Genomic DNA, 21,837 nt, shown 5'->3' with positions numbered 1-21,837 from the left:
ATTTTCTATTTGCTGTTATTTTACACAATTGTAGTACACTGGTTCAAGAGTTCACTAGTTTGCAAGAGAATTAAATATGAGTTGAATATGAGCAGCTTCCTCTATCTACATGACTTGGGCTCAAGTACTTGTAAAGAAAGAATATTTTCTCAACCATGGCAATTTGATTAACTTGTGTTTCTTTCTATTGAGTTTTTTTTTTTTTAACAGAGCCTTTTATCATCAGCTTCCTCCATCATTTCATAAGAGAACTTTCCTATTTCCTATTGGATTTCAGCATAGACCAAAGTGGTAACTTAAATGTATTTAAATTGACTGTCAAAACATGATTTGGTAAAATTCCATTAAAATAATCTCCCAAATGCCCTGATGCATTAAACATTTGCAGGTACACCTATATTGCAGGCAGGGTGTGTTTATCTCCATTTTATGAATAGTCTTCAAAGGAAAAAAAGGGAGCCCAGAAATTGACAGCTGGTCCAGACAGAATTTCCCCACATTGAGTGTGTGCTTGCACAAAGCTTTTATTCTGTTTGTATAGATAATAATGTGGCTCCTTAATTAGTTCTGGAAGGCATATATTGTAGGCTGAATGTTACCTGGCAAGCATTCAAACAATGCAAGTTTACATTTTATTTTTCTCTTTGGGAGAATATTTTTTTAAGAAATGAATTTCATGTATTAGAGAAACTATTCTCTTCATGAAATATTAAAGGACTGCAACAATGAAATCTCTTTTTTGCCATTCTGTTTAATTAAAATCTAGCTTTGGAAAGCTCAAGTACATGTAACTTAGAGTAGGTATGAAATTGCTAATAGAAAAATCAAAAAGTATACCAAGTAAAACAAGATAACAAAGATCCCCTAATAACATAGACTACAGTGAATGAACCTATTAAAATAGTTTGTATATTATGAATATCTCTCATCCTCATTGTGAATATTTTTATGTAATGTGATTTCTATATCTAATATCTAGTAAAGAAGAGCCATTGAAATGATTTTAAAAGATCACTAGTTTTATTAGAGACATGTAACAATACTAACAAAAAATAAACATTTTCCAATCCTTTGTGTCTTTATGGTACCAATAAATTGCTATTTCTAACAAAGGCACATAAAATTTATCAATTTTTCATTTTATGCCTTATGTTTTAAAAATACTTATATATAGCATTTATTATATTCATAATAATCAAATTAAGTGATATAGCACTTGCAAATATAAACAGGGGCTCTGCTTTCAATGAGCTTAGAATAATGACTGCTATACTAAATAGGTATATGATGGACACTTATTTTTTAAGACACTGGGGGGTTACAATGTAGGGGACAGTGAACATTTTCAATTGAGAATGATCAAACCTTTAGAAATGTAATTAAAAAAACATTTAGGAACAGGTGAAGAACATTCCAACTGATTGAATAGCATTGCATGAGGAAGAGCAAGCAATTAAGTGCAGCTGAAACAGGGTATGTGATGATGAATTATGAGAAGTTAATTTGAAAAAGGAACAGGGAAGTGGTAGTTGAAAAACACAACATGGAAAAATTTTGAGTGTTTGACTAATGTTACTTAATGAATAATGTTACTGTTATTGGAATGCTATTCAGTGAAGGAAAAGGAACCTTAAAAGGCTCTTCCCAATGGTAAAATTAATCACCACTTTTTTAAGAAAGGAAAAGTTCCTGAAAATTTCCTAATCAGCTGTATAATAAATGAACTTGGTAGGGGAAACAAGCTTACATAAGATAAATCCATTAATTAAAATCTGTTTTTCTCCTTTAGGTAAATCTCTTAAAATGTGTGAATTACACGAGTATCATCTACATGAATGAGCTGATAGAAAAAAAATTCAAGCACAGAAATTTTGCAACTAGTTATTAGCAAACAATTTTTGTATATTATGAATATTTCTCATCCTCATTGAGAATATTTTCATGTAATGAGTTATCTTTTCTATGGTGATTTGAAAAATCTAAATGCAAAGTTTTTGATAGAAAAATAACCAAACAAGAGAAAAAGCTTACCAAAATACACAATGATTGTACAAGATGATAGGGAAACAAACTAAATGAAATACTAATAATTTTTCTTTAAGCAAAAAGATAAAGTGAAATAAGGGAGCAATTATTTGTAGGCATAGTACCACTCATCTCCCTCATTACCAGTCATATGATGTGTTGCTTCCAAATAAGTGAACTAACATTTCAGATGCATACACTTTGAAATTTCAGGTGCATTTTTTTTTTTTTTTTTACGTACAGGGATCATGTTCATACTTCTTTCATATTCTACAGCTATGACTAGCTTAACATTTTTTTAACAAAATAAATCACCCATAAACTCTACATGAATTTAAAAAATAATAGAAATCCTATCCACTCCAAAATATTCCAACTTTGCTTTGTTGACTGACATAATTACCTACTTTTTACATGTTTACTGAAATGCAATTGCTATCCAAAAAGTGTGACAAAGTAAGCTTCTTTGGCCCACTAACACCTTAAACATAATATCCTGTAGAGTGGGAAGGTTAGAACAAACTGTAGAAGTCTCCTAGTGCAGCGATCCACAAAGTTCCTTTCCTGAGAGAAAAGTCCCACAAACTATTTGAGAAAGAAGATACTATGGTAAAATGAGTTTGGGGAATATCACATTCAGTTTTTTTTTTCCCCACTATGGTGAATACAAAACTACCCATAGTAAAGAGAGTATCTTAATTTTCTCTAAATTCATGTTTCCCAAATTATTCCAAGAGAGTCTTTTTCAATTTCCCTTAGTCATACTGATCCATGGAAACATATCAGGAACCATTCCAATCCATATGCCTTGTATCATACAGAAAATATAGTACAATGTGAAGGTCAAGTGCCCAGGGTTTGCTTCAGACAACTTTGCCATATGCAAGCTCTAAGGACTTGGACAAGTTACGTTGAATTTTCTAAGCATCAGTTTTCCTTACCTTACAAAGTAGGTAATAATTAAGGATCATATATAAAGTGCTTGTTAACTATGTGCTCATATTATTACTCAATAGCATCAGATATTACTGTTTTAAATTATAAAAAAGTAAATCCTGAGATATAATGTAAATTGGCTCACATTGCTAGTGAGTACTAGTTAACATGAAATCTTTCCTCACCTTCCTGGCCCATTGATTTGCTTGTGATCATAATAATTCAATCAGTTATCTAGGCAGGATCTAAAGCAATAAAAGAGATGACAGGATATCTTATTGGTTATAGGACTCAGGAAAATTCAATAATATAGCTCATAAATCAAGAGAGTATAGCTGGGTTAGATATTTCCCAAGGTGAGGTAAAGATGGGAGTGAGTTAGGAGGAGTAAGAAATGTTTTGAGATCCTTGGTCGCCTGGAATAGGTCTTAGAACAGATTAAGAACAACAACCACAGTTGTAGGCTAAATAAACAATGAAGACAAGCTTTGCATTCTTCAAAATTTTTTCTATCCCTAACCTCACAAAAAGATATTTTTTCTTTTTCTTTTTAAATAGCAATAATGCTCTCATTGATGATAATGCTCTCATCACTTTTCCAAAGTTTTTGCTTATCATATTGTTCTTTTTCTTTTTTTTTCCAGATTTTTAAAATTTTAAGTTTGAAGAACAGAGAAGGTTTTACAACATCCTATGTGATATAAATATATATTCAAAGAAAAAAACACTGGAGTATTACACAGCTTGATAGTTTGCAAGTGTTATTTGTGTCTTGGTTATTTCTATACTTTCTGAAACATTGCAGCCAGCGTTCAGTATTATATTTCATAATTTGTTAGCTAGCAAAGATACAATCATTAATTCCTTAAATGTTCAAAATTCACACCAACCATCATACAATCTTTCAGAAAGAGAAAGTCAACCCTAAAATTGTAGTTAGTGGCTATAAAATGCTTCAAAAAAAAAAAACATAGATTAAGTGAAGATGTTTAAATTTTGAGCTTCGTGAGTTATAAAATTAGCATATTCCAGTTACTTAATATAGTGAAGAGATTTTGACTCTTTTTGTTTTCTGCTTATGAGATTCTACTAGTTTTAGAAGTGAAATAAAATAAATTTGTTTTACTTCAATGTCATTGATACTAGCTACTTCACAATAATTACCAATATTTCCACATGTGGGAATCTTATTGCTGTCATCATCTTTGGGCACCAGGGACAAACAGGTACCCCATAGGACACACTATGTTGTGAAGAGCACATCAGACAGAGGGAAAATGTGCAAACAGGACAGTCATTTCAGCATCTTTCAAAAACTAAACAATATAATTTTAACCAATTCCTTTTGAAAAATATTTTTAAATCTATCCGTAAAAAAAGTTTCAAAATATCATATGAGGCATAAATAATTTTGGTGAAGTAAATCTTCACAGAGAATAATTTTTAATATTTAGCATGTATTCCTAAGAATGGAGAATCATGCATAATCTGTAAAGGAAAACATCTAGGAATTTAATAGGACAGGAAACCCAGAAAGAACTAAGGACTATTGGCTAGATAAGTAAGTGTAGGTATATTTTTGGATCTAAACAATAATTTATAAAATGACTTTAAAATTTAGCTACTTATTTTGCATATAAAATTATCTACAAAAAACAATATTGAAGATATAATAATTTCGTTTGAAAGTTGTTGAAAACTAATCACGATTTCTGAGGCTTAAATCAATAATTAATAATTAGAACCTGGATTAGAAATCATGTGGGCATGGAAGCCAGTGCCCTGGACTGATTAATTGTCTCTTACAGAGAATGTCAATGTGATTGACTTTCTTCTATCTCTCATTTCTCAACTTTAATTTCCTGGTTACTTTGGAGTGGTATGGTAGGACCTGGATTCCTCAAACCTCAGTTATTCACAAGTCAGACCTATTCCACAATCATGGTCAATGATATTATGACTAGCAGCAAATAACATTTGGTCTCATCAAGATTTTGGAGCAAGCATCAAGTATATACTATCCTCTAATAAGCTTTAGAGATCAAATAAATGAAAGGAAGGCACATACAAAGGGCAACAAAACACAAGGTACACACACACATACACACACACACACACACTGTAGACAAAAATAAAATAAAATTGAACAGAGGTAAGTTCCATGTGGCAATAGCAAGATACAAAAGAGAAAACCTCAAATCTATTTATACATTGGACATATTAATATACAACAGGTTGCTTAGAATCTCCTGAATACCCTTACACAGAAAGAATCGCCACGTTAAGCCTACACTTTGATCACAGCACTGAGAGAAGTTTATTGAAACTGTGTTCATTGTCCTGGTATTGTTAGGGGACAGACAGATGAGGATGGTGGGGACACAAGGTTAAAAGAATAATTCTAAAAAAAATGGGGCCACTGTGCTTACCCCCACATGCTTTTTTTTTTTCCATGAAGCAGTTTACCTGGCCGAAGTGGACAGGATATCTCATATTTCTCAGCAAATTCCCTGTTCACTACAGGAAAAATGCAGGCCCCAAATAATGCTGATAAGAGGAACCCAAGTTAACCTGAAGGGGGAGACTCTTGTGACCAGACCCAGAAACTCTGATGATAAGGACTGATACTCCTATCCATAAAATCTGCAAGAATATATAATTACAAATCCAATTAGAATCAGTCAACATGGGCCAAGGTGGCCTATTGTGACCACAGAGTTGGTATTTTAACATCTGATGTCACCTTGCTCAGTCAAAAGTCAAGAGGTGGACCTAGGTGAGACTCTCTGGAATATTTCCTGGGATCCCCCATAAAAATGGAGTACAGGAGAGGTATATTATCTCTCTCCTCTCTGAGAGGACCTACTCTTTCCCTTGAAAGTGTCACTCTTTCCTTTTCCTATCCTTTCAATTAACTCATTCTTGTTATTCTGAGTGACATGCCTGAAATCTTTCTGACTTGATCACAAGAATTGGGTCTTCAACTGCCTCAGTTTCCCAGATGGCCCCAGCTCTGTAGCAGTTTTAACTATGATCTAAATAATAAAGCATTAAACTATCTGAAGTACTCTTCACAGGATTCTCCTTTCCATACCCTCTTTAAGATCATCTCAACTTTTCCATGTATGTAAAACTATCACTTTAAAAAAATTACCTTAAATTTACTAGAGCATCTTGTTCATTCTACACAAGATATCTTCTTCACTCTATAGAAAATGATTTTATAGACTAAATGTTTAGATAGTTTAGGTCTGATTACTTTTGATAGACAAAATTTTATTATCCACAGGAATGTCTCAGCTGTACTTACTGAAGTAAGATATAGCATTAAACAGCATAAAACAGAAACCTTTAAAAATTATTTTCTTCCTCTTTTCTCAAAACCCTTGCTCATCCCAGAAGTTAATTACTTAAAATCTCCCATTTCTCTTGTAAAAAAAACAGGCTTGCTCAGCCTTCTTTCCCTCAGAAGTCCCTTTTTTTTCTCACATTTGATCTCTGCCCCCTGCCCTGCTTTTGTGCGTGCGTGTGTGTGTGTGTGTGTGTGTGTGTGTGTGTGTGCTGGGTGTTGATTCCAGGGTGCTTTACTACTACATTCCAAGTCCTTTTTATTTTTTTATTTTCTGACAGGGTCTCACTAAATTAAGTTGATGGGGCTGGCCTGGAACTGGCCTTGAACTTTCCAACCTCCTGTCACCACTTCCCAAGTTGCTGGGACTATAGGGATATACCACTATGCCCAGCATATTTGATCCTTTTTCTCCCCTACTATCACTAGAAATAAAATATGGGAAATTTTAAATATCAATTTAATAAGTACCATAAATTCACTATACTTGCTTGATTTTTAAAATAGTAAGTCACTAGGATACACTCAAATACCATCTGTCTTCATCTTCTTACTCTGTCTTCTCCCCTTACTTATTCCCATTCTCTGTCAGAAAGATGGGAGTTATTATTCCAGGGAAATAATATGAACTATTGTTGCCTATATAGGTATGACTAAATAATACATTGCTTACATACTTTGCAATTGCAAAGTCATACATTCCATTCTGCCACTTGTTCCTGTCCCTCAACAACCCATTTATCTTAAGCAATGGATCACATTCCACTATATTCAGATACTAAAAAATTATTCTCATTTTTTTCTCTTACAAATGGACATGGAAGTTTTTACATCTTTTCTCTACTATAAAACTTGCTGCAACAAGCATTATTGCTAAGGTAAAATGCTGTAGAACACTGCTACACACAATAAAGACCTTCCAATATGGCTTAGGATCAATACACAAGAACTTGTTAGAAATGCAGAATCACAAGATTCCGCCTGAGCCCACTGTATCTGAATCTGAAACCAAAGGCCTTATTGTTCATATGTGTATTAACTTTTTGTAAAGTACTGATTTACCCTTTCTCTTTTATGTAGTGAGACTACAGCAACCACTGTTCTTACATATCCTTGAAAAAGTGTAATTGTTTCTATAGAAAGCTGAGTTGCATGTACTTAGTAAATACAGATTTTCAACTCTCCTAGAGTACTCTACAAAATAAGTGTACCTACTAACATGTCCAATTGCAATGTTTGAAAGTTCCCAGTTCTCCATACCCTCGACCATAAATGATATTGTAAGGTCTGCAATTTTTTGATAGAATCTAATTAAAATGGTATGGTCAATAGCATTTGTTGTATAACACTGTTTGTTGTTTTACTTCAGATTACTCTGGTCCCCATAACACTGAACACTGCTAATGTTTACTGGTCACTTACATTCCCTCACTTGTGAAATTTCTATATATGTGTGTATCCATGTATGTATGTACCCACTTTTAGAAGTAATTACTTTTTTTATATTGAAGTGTTTGTCTATTTTTAGAAGCAATTACTTTTTTTCTTTATAAATGAGAGCAGAATGCATTATAATTCTTATTACAGATATAGAGCACAATTTTTTATATCTCTGGTTGTATACAAAGTATATTCACACCAATTCATATCTTTATATATGCACGCACGTAGGTACTTAGGATAATAATGATCATCATATTCCACCATCATTTATAACCCCATGCCCCCAGCCTTTACCTCCAAAAACGCTGCCCTATCTAGAGTTCGTCTATTTCTCCCATGCTCCCTCTCCCTATCTCATTATAAATTGGCCTCCTTATATCAAAGAAAACATTTAGCATTTGGTTTTTTGGAATTGGCTAGCTTCACTTAGCATTATCTTCTCTAACTCCATCCATTTACATGCAAAAGCCATGATTTTATTCTCTTTTATTGCTGAGTAATATTCCATTGTGTATATATGCCACATTATTTTCATCCATTCATCTATTGAAGGGTATCTAAGTTGGTTGCACAGTTTAACTATTGTGAGGTGTACTGCTATAAACATTGACGGGACTGTGTCTCTGTAGTATGCTGTTTTTAAGTCCTTTGGGTATAGACACAGGAAAGGAATAGCTGGGTCAAATGGTGGTTCCATTCCCAATTTTCCAAGAAATCTCCATACTGCTTTCCACATTGGCTGAACAAATTTGCAGTCCCATCAGAAGTGTATGAGTGTACCTTTACTCCTACATCCTCACCAACACTTATCATTGTATGCATAATAGCTGCTATTCTGACTGAAGTGAGATAAAATCTTAGAGTGGTTTTAATTTGCATTTCTCTAATTGCTAGTGATAATGAACATTTTTTTCATGTATTTGTTGATTAATTGTGTATCATCTTCTGAGAAGTGTCTGTTCAGGTCCTTGACCCATTTATTGATTGTGTTATTTGCTTTTTTGGTGTTTAGCTTTTGACTTCTTTATATACCCTAGAGATTATTGCTCTATCTGATGTGTGAGGGGTAAAGATTTGCTCCCAAGATGGCTCTCTGTTCACCTCACAGATTGTTTCTAATGATGAGAAGAAACCTTTTAGTTCATGCCCATCCCATTTATCGATTCTTGATTTTAATTCTGGCATCAAAGGTGCCGTATTAAGGAAGTTGGGGCCTAATCCCACATGATGGAGAGTAGGGCCTACTTTTTCTCCTATTAGACACAGGGTCTCCGGTTTTATTCCTAAGTCCTTGATCCATTTTGAGTTGAGTTTTGTGCATGGTGAAAGAGAGAAGTTTAAACATATGGATTTCCAGTTTTCCCAGCACCATTTATTGAAGAGGCTATCTTTTCTCCAGTGCATGTTTTTGGCACCTTTGTCTAATATAAGATAATTGTAATTTTGTAGGTTAGTCTCAATGTCCTCTATTCTGTATCATTGGTCTACCAGTCTGTTTTGGTGCCAATACCATGTTGTTTTTGTTACTATTGCTCTGTAGTATAGTTTAAGGTCTGGTATAGTGATGCTACCTGCTTCACTCTTCCTGCTAAGGATTGCTTTAGCTATTCTGGGTCCCTTATTTTTCCAGATGAATTTCATGATTGCTTTTTTCTATTTCAATGAGGAATGTCATTGGATTTTGATTGGTATTGCATTAAATCGGTATAGTGCTTTTGGAAGTATGGTCATTTTGATAATATTAATTCTGTCTATCCAAGAACAAGGTAGATCTTTCCATCTTCTAAGGTCTTCTTTAACTTCTTTCTTTAGGGTTCTTTAATTTTCATTATATAAATCTTTCACCTCTTTTGTTAAGTGTATTCCCACTTCATTTTATTTTGAGGCTAGTGTAAATGGGATCGTTTTCCTCATTTCCATTTCTGAGGATTTGTCACTGATATACAGAAATGCCTTTGATTTATGGGTGTTGATTTTCTATTCTGCTACTTTGCTGCATTCATTTACTAGTTCTAGAGGTTTTCTGGTGGAACTTTTAGGATCTATGAAGTATAGAATCATATCATCAGCAAATAGTGCCAATTTGAGTTCTTCTTCTTCTATATGTATCCCTTTAATTTCTTTTGTTGAATTGTTCTGTCAAGTGTTTCAAGAACTATGTTAAATAAAAGTGGTAAAGAGGGCATCCCTGTCTTGTTCCAGTTTTTAAAGGAAATGCCTTCAATTTTTCTCCATTTAGAATGATGTTGGCCTAGGGTTAATGTAGATAGCCTTTATGATGTTGAGATATGTTCCTGTTGTCCCTAGTTTTCCTAGGGTTTTAAACATAAGGGGTGCTGTATTTTGTCAGATGCTTTTTCTGCGTCTATTGAGATGATCATATGATATCTTATCTTTAAGAGCATTAATTTGATAAATTAAATTTATTGATTTATGTATGCTGAACTAAACTTGCATTCCTGAGATGAATCCTTCTTGATCGTGGTGCACAATCTATTTGCCAGAATTTTATTGAGAATTTTTGCATCTATGTTGAGATATTGGTCTAAAGTTTTCTTTTTTTGATGTGCCTTTGCCTGGTTTTGGTATCAGAGTGATTTTGGCATCAAAGAATGAGTTTGGAAGTGTTGCCTCTTTTTCTATTTCCTGAAATAAATTGGAGAGTATTGGTATTAGTTTTTCTTTAAAGGTCTTGTAGAACTCGGCTCTGTATCTATCTGGTCCTGGGCTTTTCTTTAATTGGTAGACTCTGATGGTATATGCTATTTTGTCACCTCAAATTGATCCGTTTAAATTGTGTATATCATCCTGATTCAGTTTGGGGAAATGATAGGACTCTAGAAATTTTTTGATGCCTTCAATGTTTTCTATTTTATTGGAGTATGAGTTTTCAAAATAATTTCTAATTATTTTCTGTATTTCTGCAGGGTCATTTGTGATATTTCCTTTTCATCATGTTTCTTTAATTTCAGCTCTGATTTTAATTATTTCCTGTCCTCTGATGCTTTTGGTCTTGATTTGTTCTTCTTTTACTAGGGCTTTGAGATGTAATGTTAAGTCATATATTTGTTGACTTTTTCTTCTTTTAAGGAATGAACTCTTGCAATGAACTTTCCTCTTATAACTGCTTTCATAGTGTCCCAGAGATTTTGATACGTTGTATCTGTGTTCTCATTCACCCCTAAAAACTCTTTAATCTCCTCCTTGATGTCTTCTATAACCCATTGTTCATTCAGAAGCATATTATTTAGTCTCCTGGTGTTGGAGTGAATTTTATTTTTTATTTTATCATTGATTTCAATTTCATTCCATTAGAATCTCATAGAATACAGGGTAGTATCTCTATTTTTTTCTATTTGCTAAGAGTTGCTTTGTTACATAATATATGGTCTATTTTAGAGAAGGATCCATGTGTTGCTGAGAAGAAAGTGTATTCTCTCAATGAAGGATGAAATGTTCTATATATGTCAGGTAAGTCTAAGTTATTGATTTTATTATTTTTTTGTTTAGATTTTGTTTGGAAGATCTATCTAGTGATGAAAGAGGTGTGTTAATGTCACCCACAATCATTGTGTTGTGGTCTATTTGACTCTTGAACTTGAGAAGAGTTTATTTGATGAACATAGATGCTCCATTGTTTGGGGAATATGTATTTATAATTGTTAATTATTTTTGGTATATGTTTCCATTGAACAGTATGTAATGTCCTTCTTTATCTTTTTTGATTGACTTTAGTTTGAAGTCTCCTTTATTTGACATGAGGATGGAAACCCCCGCTTGCTTCCATAGTCCATGTGAGTGGTATGATTTTTCCAACCCTTCAGCTTCAGTCTGTAGACATCTTTTCCTATGAGATGAGTCTCTTGGAGGCAGCATATCTTGAGTATTTTTTTTATCCAATCTGCTAGTCTATGTCTTTTATTTGGTGAGTTTAGGCCATTCACATTCAGTGTTATTATTGAGACATGATTTGTATTTCCAGCCATTTTTGTTTATTTTTGGTATTTAACATAACTTGGTTTCTCCTCTAATTAGATTTTCCTTTAGTGTAATCCCTCCCTCTACTGATTTTTATCATTGTTTTCATTTCATCTTCTTGGAATATTTTGCTGAGGATGTTCTGTAGTGCAGGCTTTCTACTTGTAAACTCTTTTAACTTTTGTTGATCACGAAAGGTTTTTATTTCATCATCAAATCTAAAGCTTACTTTTGTTGTATAGACGATTTTTGGTTGGTATCCATTTCTTTCAGAGCTTGGTATAAGTTGTTCCATGATCTCTTGGCTTTGAGGGTCTGGGTTGAAAAATCTGCTGAGATACAAATTGGTCTCCCTCTATCCATAATCTGATTCCTCTCTCTTGTGGATTTTAAGATACTATCCTTATTCTTATGCTAGGTATTTTCATTATAACATGCCTTGGTGTAGAAGTGTTGTAATTTTGTACATTTGGTGTCCTGTAAGCCTCTTGTATTTGGTTCTCCAATTCATTCTTCATGCTTGAGAAATTTTCTGATATTACCTCATTGAAGAGATTGTGCATTCCTTTGGCTTGAAACTCTGTGCCTTCCTCTATCCCAATAACTCTTAGATTTGGTCTTTTAATTCTGTCCCATAATCCTTGGATATTCTGTTCATGGTTTTTCTTACTATCTTCACTGTGTGGTCAACTTTTTATTTCCAGATTGTATACTTTGTCTTCTTTATCTGATGTTCTTTCTTCCAAGTGATCTATTCTCTTGGTTATGCTTTCTATTGAGTTTTTTATTTGACTTATTGTATTCTTCATTTCAAGGATTTCTGTTTTGTTTTTTTTTTTCAGAGTCTCTATCTCTCTCTTGAAGTAATCTTTTGCTCCTGTATTTGCTCCCTTATCTCATTGTTGGAGTGATCAATTTTTGCCTGTATTTGCTCATTTAGGTGATTCTTTAATTCACAGATCATTTTAATTATGAACGTTCTGAACTCCTTCTCTGACATTCATCAACATCACTGTCCATGGGTTCTGTTATTATAGTGTCCTGGTTTGTTTGGGACCTTTTCCCTCCCTTGATTTTTCATGTTGTCTATGTGTCTTCCTTTCTTGCAGTGTGGATCTGAGATATTACAATTTCTTCCCTTTATTCTTGTAGTACCCATGCAGATTGCCTGTACCTCACCTTGATGTTGGGCTTCAAGACCCTGCTGGTGTCCCTCAATGAATGCTACTGCATCCTGGATCTGGGTCTTGGGTGTCTGTTCCGCAGATGGATGAATGGACCAGTCCTGCTGTGTGCCTGGGACCAGCATAGGTTGGTGTGGGTTGATTTGGGCAACTGGACTTGACCTCCCATGGTAATCTTCTCTAGAAGTAATTACTTTGTTGGAAATATAATTATGATTTCTCTCAGTTTAATACAAATATCTTTTTCCAAACAAGTGTTTTTCTTGTTGTTTTCTTTGTTTATAAAACCTACTCCTCTATTCAGAATTACTTAATGAAGTTTATTATTCTTTCCCTGTGTTTTGAAACAACCACTCTGAAAACCAGTATGGAGGCTCCTTAGAAAACTTGGAATAGAACTACCATTTTATCCAGTTATTCCACTGCATGGTCTGTACCCAAAAGACATAAAATCAGCATACAACAGTGATGCAGTCACATCAATGTTTATAGCAGCTCAATTCACAATAACTAAACTAGATAAATGGATAAAGAAACCGTGGTATATATACACAATGTGGTATATATACACATCCATAAACATGGATGCTCTTAAAGATATATTTTACAGATGCAAATTTTAAATGCCTGTTTTGTATATTTATTTTTCTAATGAAATAAATATTTAGTTTACATTTGTAAGTATTCTAAACATATTTTCATATATTTTTGAAAATTTCTCTATAAAATTATATTGTCTTGTGTGAGTTTAAAAAACTGTTTGACAATTTTGTTGGTAACTATTATGCTAGATATATTTATACATTTTGGAACTTGGAGTTACTGCTTTACTTTTAATTTGATGTACTTCCATTTGTCTTTTACATCTTTGGTTAATTTAACTTCATCTTTTTCTCTTTCTTTCTGCTCATCTGAGCATATGAGTATTATAGTTTTACCTTACAATAGCATTCATCCTTTAGCACAAAATTACTTGGAACATCTCAGATCTAGTTACCATGGGTGATGGGAGGAGGGTTTTACTTTGCCTAGATGTAAGTGTATATCTTTCTCCCACCACAACCTTCAGTCCACAGCTTCCTACAGAGCTACAGCCCATGTCAAAAGCTGACATTTTTTTTTTGAATTGCTATTTCTTCAGGTTTCTATCCAACTCCTGATTTTCATCAGGAAGCTTGGCTTTACTTTGTAATCTCACCAAGAATTCTTTTTAGTATTCCTTACCCTAATAGAGTTGGTTTCCAGGCTCACATGCCTTATACTGTGCTAATATCTGACAAGTCCTCTGTTTCTGTTTACTCAGAACTTCATAATTCTGTTATATTTCTTATTCATGAGATGTTCATTTTGATTTGGTGCTCAGTTAATTTTTATCTTTTTATTTTCTTCTATCATTGCTGAGGACATGGAATGCCCATGCCAGTTTACATCTGAACATGAATTAATATAGCCCTATTGCCTTTTTGATATAGATTATTCTACCATCTTTCTTGTTTTAAATTTTGTGTTCATATTGAGCTGGGTGATGTCTAAACAAAATGAAACAAATCAACAAAAGAATCTTCTCTTTTTGCAAGACAAGGGAGAGTCAAGAGAACTTTTATTTTAATAATTTTGTCCAAGTATAGGACATTATACCTCATTATATCTCATAGTTATTATACTTTATAATTTTTCTGATAATGAAGAAAAGTGACTAGCACAGGTAAAGCATATATTAAGCAGTAACTAAAGTTACATCATTATTATTAATCTTTTTTTTTTTCAGTGCCAGAGATAGAACCCAGGGACACTTAAACACCAAGCCACATCTCCAGCCCTTTTTTATATTTTATTTAGAGACAGGGACTCGTTGAGTTTTAAAGGGCCTTGCTAAGTTGCTGAGGCTGGCTTTGAACTGGCTATCCTCAAGCCTTAGCCTCCCAAACTGCTGGGATTATAGGCATACACCACTATACCCAGCACTTATTATTATTCTTTAAATCCATTTTTCCTATTAGTGGTTCAAAACATACTTTTTTTATTGATTGTTCAAAACATTACAGAGCTCATGATATATCATCTTTCATACATTAGACTCAATTGGGTTTTGAACTCCCATTTTTACCCCAAATACAGATTGCAGAATCACATCTGTTACATACTCACATTATTACATAATGGCATATAAAAGACATGTATCCAGATCATTTATTAACAAAAAAATTTGGAAATTAAAGTCTCTCAATTCTTACTCAGTATCAGCAAAAGAGAAAAAAATTAAGACCCATTACTAAGGTTTTGAAATTTATTCCTATGGGTACTTTGCAAACTGATTTTCAAGCAGACTTTTCTTTTTTTAAGCCATACAAGTAGTCATGTTGGAAGGTATTTTAAAAGTGACCTATTTGTACCTTCTCCATTTGTAGATAACAATCTTTCCCTAAACAACCATTTTGAACCAGTTAACCTAACTAATGAATAATATAATAGGTCTCAAATTCTGGTTTTCTGCCTTTAAACCCCTATTTTTATTTGAGCTCTTTTTTCTTATTTGAAAAAAAAAATTACAGTTCTCAGTAAAGTCTATTATGTTAGGAGCCATCTGGAACAAACATTTAGAATGTAAATTAATATCAGATTAGATGGTACAAAATGATACCACACCTGTCCACTGCCCTATTCCAAACTCCAAATCTTGTCATAAATTTCTTTCTATGTAAACAAAAACTTGATTCCTGCTTGCCAAGCTATCCTCATATTTCCAAGAATATTTGTAACTTTGTTCTAATATTTCCAAGAATATTTTAAGCTTTATTCTATCAGGAAAAAGGGAAGGGTGGTAAAATTCCATCCAAATTTATTATGAAGCACAAACAGATCATTTTCAAATCTTCCAGAATTTGTAATATGCAATGATCAAGGTAGTATTAAAAAGTAATTAAAAGCAATATTAGAGAGAAAGTGGAAGATACATTTTTATTCATTGTCCTTTCCTCTTGTCTTCCAATTCTGTATGATAAGGAAAACTGCATGAGCGCATGGTGAAGACTGATTGACAGCAGCTACCCTACTATAATTAGTGTGAAAAATGTCTGCATATAATGGGACATAATTGTATATAGACCTAAATGTGTTGTTCCAACTTAGCAAAGAGCAAAATCTCCAATAGCTTCTTCCCCAAGAAAGCTTTCTTTGTTGACTGGCATAAATTATTATAACCACCCTACATAAAAGCATAACATTGCTGTCATAATGTTGTCTCTCTGTCACAAGCAGATCCTCACTTTGGAATTGGTGAGCATACTGTAGTATATAGTCCACAGGAAGTTCAACAAACTTCAACAAAGAGAAATTATTTATTTTTTATTTATTCAATATTTTTTTTCTAATTCTATAGATGTTAGAAAGCATTTTGGAGGACAAAACCTCCAGAGTTTAGAAATGCAAACAGAAAAATCTTATGTGACCATAAGAAATAATCACCTTGACACTGGAGGAATGGCAATGTTTGATTTAAAAGAGATAAACACAGAAATCCTAACCCCATTTATGCTACATCATCACCCTTAGAGATCAGAGTCATGGCTGGCCCTGGTTCAGTTTGGGAAATTGTTAATGCTGTCTTTGCAATGCTCATTCTCATTTTCTAAGAGTCCTTCTCATTTCATATCACCAATTTCCTATGAAATCAAGAAATCATTGCCTCAGACTATTCTTTTCTAATCCCATGACCCATCCTGATATCAAATTTCTCATAATGGAGAACAAACTCCTAAAAAATAGTGCAAAATCAGAGATTTTATTTTCCATGAAACCCTGAAGAAATTATTTTGCTTCTTAGATTATTAAGCCATGAAAACTAGGAAAGATCTACCATATCAACTTATTGTGAGGCTTTGGAGAGATGATACACATGAAAGAGGATTGCAAACAGTAAAGTATCACATGGTATTAATCATGTGTATGCCTGCACAGGTTTAGATTAGTGTACTGTCTCTGTACATTGAAAATTTTCTCTAATTTTGAATGTCCAGATATTTGAAGAGACCAAAGATTAGTGAATAGAGGAGATAGCTGGGAGACATAGAAAGTTCTCCCCTGCCACAGAAATAGGCATCTGCCTTATGTACCCAGAAGTCTGATGTTGTATCCAAATCAACTCCAGTAAAATTCCACCATTGGAAAGGCAGATATTTTTTTCCAGAATCTAGCTGATAGATCTTGATGTTTCTATTATTACTTAGAATTTAGAGCTCCTTGCTCTTAATAACTGAGTTGTCAAAGAATCAGCATAGTCACCCATGTAAAATGACATGAAATATTTATAATTATTTTATTAACAAGTAGAAAAATTCAACTTAAATTGACTAAGGCACCAGTCAACTTATTAGAGCAGGACATAAACTGGCTTTAGGCATAGATGAATCAAAGTACCAAAATGATACCATGAATCTGTCACTTTCAATCTCTTGTTTCAGCTTGCTTCTGTGTAGGCTTTTGTATGTTAAAGGAATATAGTCACATTTTCATCTCCTGAGATTCCACACACCACCAGAATGAGTGCAATACCATTTTCTAACAGATACAGAAAAATCTCCAGGGATAATGCCCTCATTGAAAACGTTTGGAAGGATTGTCTTGGATTCAAGTCAAAACTTTGTGATTTAGAATGGAAAACAGATAGTTCCCCAGAGAGAAATCAAGTTGTTGTTATGACAAGAATGGAATGGCAGCTAGTAAGACAAAATCTACAGATGTCCACTATGTGCCCTTGGCTCCATCACTGTAGGCATCCTGGGTCCAGTCCACCAAAGTGTTATCCCTCCAGAACCTACTTTGTATTTGGAGACTTCTGTTTTCAAAAGTCATAGTTGACTGCCAAGTATACAGTTACCTTTATAGTAAACTCAGAGGGTTATATTAAACAATTTATACAGCAGCAGGTGTTTTGTCTCATGAATAGAAGAAATGAATCCTACATACAAAATCCGACCTTGCCAGATCCCGCAGGAAAAGAAATCTGCTTTATGCACTGTTGAGGTTGAGCTGCATGATAATAGTGTATCATATGACTGCATGTGAGCTGTGCTAAATGCCAGGTTTCACAAAAAAATCAGTGTGATATTTCTCCTAGAAATGGAGCTAACGATTATGTTCAAATGTAATGCTAGTTAAAACTGATTGTTACAGGACAATTTATATAGTGCTGGAGAGAAACATGTGTTTTCTTTATAATAACCATCTTACATAAAGCTAGCATATTTCTGCATTTTAACTTAGTTTTCTAAGGGGAAATGGTTCTGTAGAACTTTGGAAAAGGAAGGTTGATACCAAATCCCCATGGTACCACTTGCAAGTTATATGCCCCTGGCAAAATTTCTTACCACCAAGGCCTCAGTGGGCTCCTAGACACAATAGGAACACCATCTACCTCAGTGTGCGAGGTTTAACCAGAAAATTCTCTGAGCATTTTTAATATGAGTGAATGAAAAAACATATAAAAGGCAAAATTAATCTAAGAGCATTGCTAAAGTTGGGATGAATGCCACCACAAAGCCCACGAGGCTTGGTCTTCGGGGTGATACTACTGGGTGGTGGTGAAATCTTTAGGAGGCAGAATCTGGTAAGAGGTCCTCCAGTCATTGAGGATGTACTCTCCAAGGGGATTATGGGAACTCACACTGTCCCTCTTGTGTTTGCTTCCTGGTTTATGATACAAGTGTTTTGCTCTACCACAAGCTTCTACCACAAAGAACTATCCTTGCTGGAGGCCAAAAGCACTAGGGCCATCTGATCATTGACTGAAACCTCCAGACTGAGCCCAAATAAAACTTTTCTCTTTATTAGTTAACTACATCAAGTATTTTATTATAGTGGTGTAAAGCTAAATAATATAGTCATAAAAAATTCTATAAATTTCAATTAAAACTTTATGAGATAAAATTCCTTATAGATATTAATACACTTATAGAGAAATATTGAACTTATCACTCTTATTTGAATATTCAGAATGAAGAATAAATATTTTTCTATAATCCAATGTGTCATTATTATGAGTTAGATAGATGGAAATATTGTCTAAAATTATTGTTTTAATATTAGGCTTTAATCTTGGTTTATCTTTCCAATTTTTAGGGAAACAAAGAAAGTAATTTCTGTTTTGTATTATGTGCCACTCAAAATAGTACATCCTATGCTCTCATAATTGAGATAGAAGAAATACTGATAATTACATAAAGCTATATAAACTAAACACAAATAAAAATTCATTATAAATCTAAGAAAATTTCTGGGGATAGGGAATATTTTCTTTTGAAACCCATGGTCATTGGCTTTTAAAAAAAATCTGATCATCTAATTCTAGATGAGTGTTGCCAAAAAAGAGACTTGCTATGAAAGTTTTTATTTTAGCTTTTTTCTTCTGCTTCAGAATTTGTTTACATTAAATCTAGTAAAGTAACTAAGGAGACAAGCTTTGTTATTTGGTAAACCTGAATTTCTTCACTTTTCAAGTGTGTAGCTTTATGTAAATAAAATAATATTCTACTTTTGTTTCATCATCTGGAAAATGGACTAACATTTTTATCTACTTCATTAGTATTCTTACAGAGTGGAAATAAGGTCATGTATGTAAAGAAATTTACAGAGGACGTCAAACAACATAAATACATGACAAATATTATTTGCTGTATTATGTTAATATTTCTATTTTTAGACTATATATTATTTTACATAGCTTAGATAAAATGATAGATTCAAAGAACTATTGCTTTTATGAAGTCATTGTTTGATAATTGATGTCACAAGTAGATACATACAAATCTATCCAACTTAGAATAAAGAAAAAGTGAAAACCCTCACTACAATGTATAACTTGCTTATAGATAAAAGTGTAGATTTTTTTTTTTTTTTTTTTTGCTCATGCACACATTTCCCATCAGTGTAAGGCATGGCAAAAGTTCACATAAAGAACCTGCCTCACTATTCACATCTTCCTTCCTGCCCATCTCAATTTATTCCTCTTGAATGATCTCTCTGTCTTGTGAATGTCATTGTTAGAGGATTTACCACACTACACTGCAATTTTTTCGGTCTCAGATCTGTCTTCTTTATTTGACTAAGAACTCTTTAAAGATGTCCAAATCATATTCATCTTTTATTTCCAGAGCTTAGCATGCTTCCCAGCAAATAATAAGCATGTGATAAATGTTTATTGAATTTAATTTAATTCATACAGGGAATTTTCAAAGCTCCTTTAACTTATATGTGAGTGATTTCTTCCTTTGAAAACATGACATCTTAACCATTATTGTAACCAGATATTCTCCCTCTTTGGGTCTTAAATGACAAAAGTAATCTGTCTCCTATACAAAGCATATAAACATCTATGTAAAACTTTAATTTTGAAGCACACATATTTTTTTTCAAATAGATTTCAGACAATCTAATTCAGAATACATTAAAACTAATTTTATTGCTCCACCGAAATGCAAAACACTGGGAGTTGAAATATCATGTGTGTCATTTATATTAGTAAATTAGTCATCATTTTGCATATGAATTGGTCTTATAAACCATTTTTATAAAACTTTTTTAAACATTGATGGACCTTTATTTTATTCATTTATTTATATGTAATGCTGAGAATTGAACCCAGTGCCTCACATATGGTAGGCAAGCACTGTACCACTATGCTACAAACCCCACCTCTGAACCATCTTTTTGATCCCACATTACCCTTTGGCAATATGCTCACAGATGCATGCATGCATACATCTAGATTTTTCTTCAACCATTAACACTGCATAAAAAATATTAAAATATATCTTAACATGGGTTTAAATTTTAATTTCAAAATATTTCTTAGTTTCAAAGCAGAAATACTTATATAAAACATTTATTTTACAAATTTAAATGGCTACAAAAATTTGTCACCTCTCTTCATTTAATCTTTTAATATCTTGCCAGAAATGCTTTTTGACAATTCCATCTGATTCTGTCCCAGGATCTCCCACTTGAACTATTTTTATTATGTTTTCTAAATACCTATAAATGAAATAGAAATGCATATATCTTTAGGATGACAGGAAATTAAAGTCTAGGTATTTAAGTAGGACTTGAAATTTAGACAGAATATATTTGCTTTTAAACTCAAAATGGATCTTTTGTTTTACTGAAACCTCTTTCTTCAAATTTAAGCATTAGCTATTTTTAATACTTAATAGTTTTGAAAGTATTCTAATTTTTAATTCATTCTGTATCTCTGCTCTGTGGTCAGTTTAAGGAAACACAAATCAATGAAGCCGGAAAGTCTTGTGTTAATGCCAAATCATGATTTTTCTGATTAGTATAAATGTGTTTACCCACTGCCACTCACTACTATAGCTCTCACTGTCTCAATGATTTTATTGATCTTTCTTTGGAGCTATTTAGAATCAACTTATGAGGCAACAGCAACACGTAGTATAGCAGATACAGAGTCATATTCTTGTAGAAGCTTTGTGCCAAAAGTCTAATTTCACTAATTTATTTGCTATACTTCCTAAGTAGACATAATATGCCAGCATCATATGTTAAAGCCTATAAATTGCAACAAGATTTAGTCAGTATTTATTGAGGAAAACATAATAAAAAATCTACAAACTAGCAAGACAAAGTATCTGAAAAGTAGCTGTCCAAGCTGTGATTCTCACACACTTCTTCAAAGACCCTAGAATTCATGGAGATGTCAAGCTTCAGCTCAGGCTCCCAGGGTTCTGAAGAAATTGCTCAATAGCTTCCCTTCCTGAATAACCTGTGCTTAGATTTCAGGCATACTTAGCTAGCCCCCACAACAACTTTCAGCAGTTCCTTGGAAAACCATTCTACTGGTTCTACACTCAGGTGGAATTCTGATGTTAAATCTTATTAATTATTGCATTACTGTATATTATGCACAAA

Source organism: Spermophilus citellus (genome assembly GCF_964194105.1).
Source record: "Spermophilus citellus genome assembly, chromosome: 7".
Classification (NCBI taxonomy): domain Eukaryota; kingdom Metazoa; phylum Chordata; class Mammalia; order Rodentia; family Sciuridae; genus Spermophilus; species Spermophilus citellus.
The sequence above is the reverse complement of the archived record's forward strand: the minus strand, read 5'-3'. Positions refer to the sequence as shown.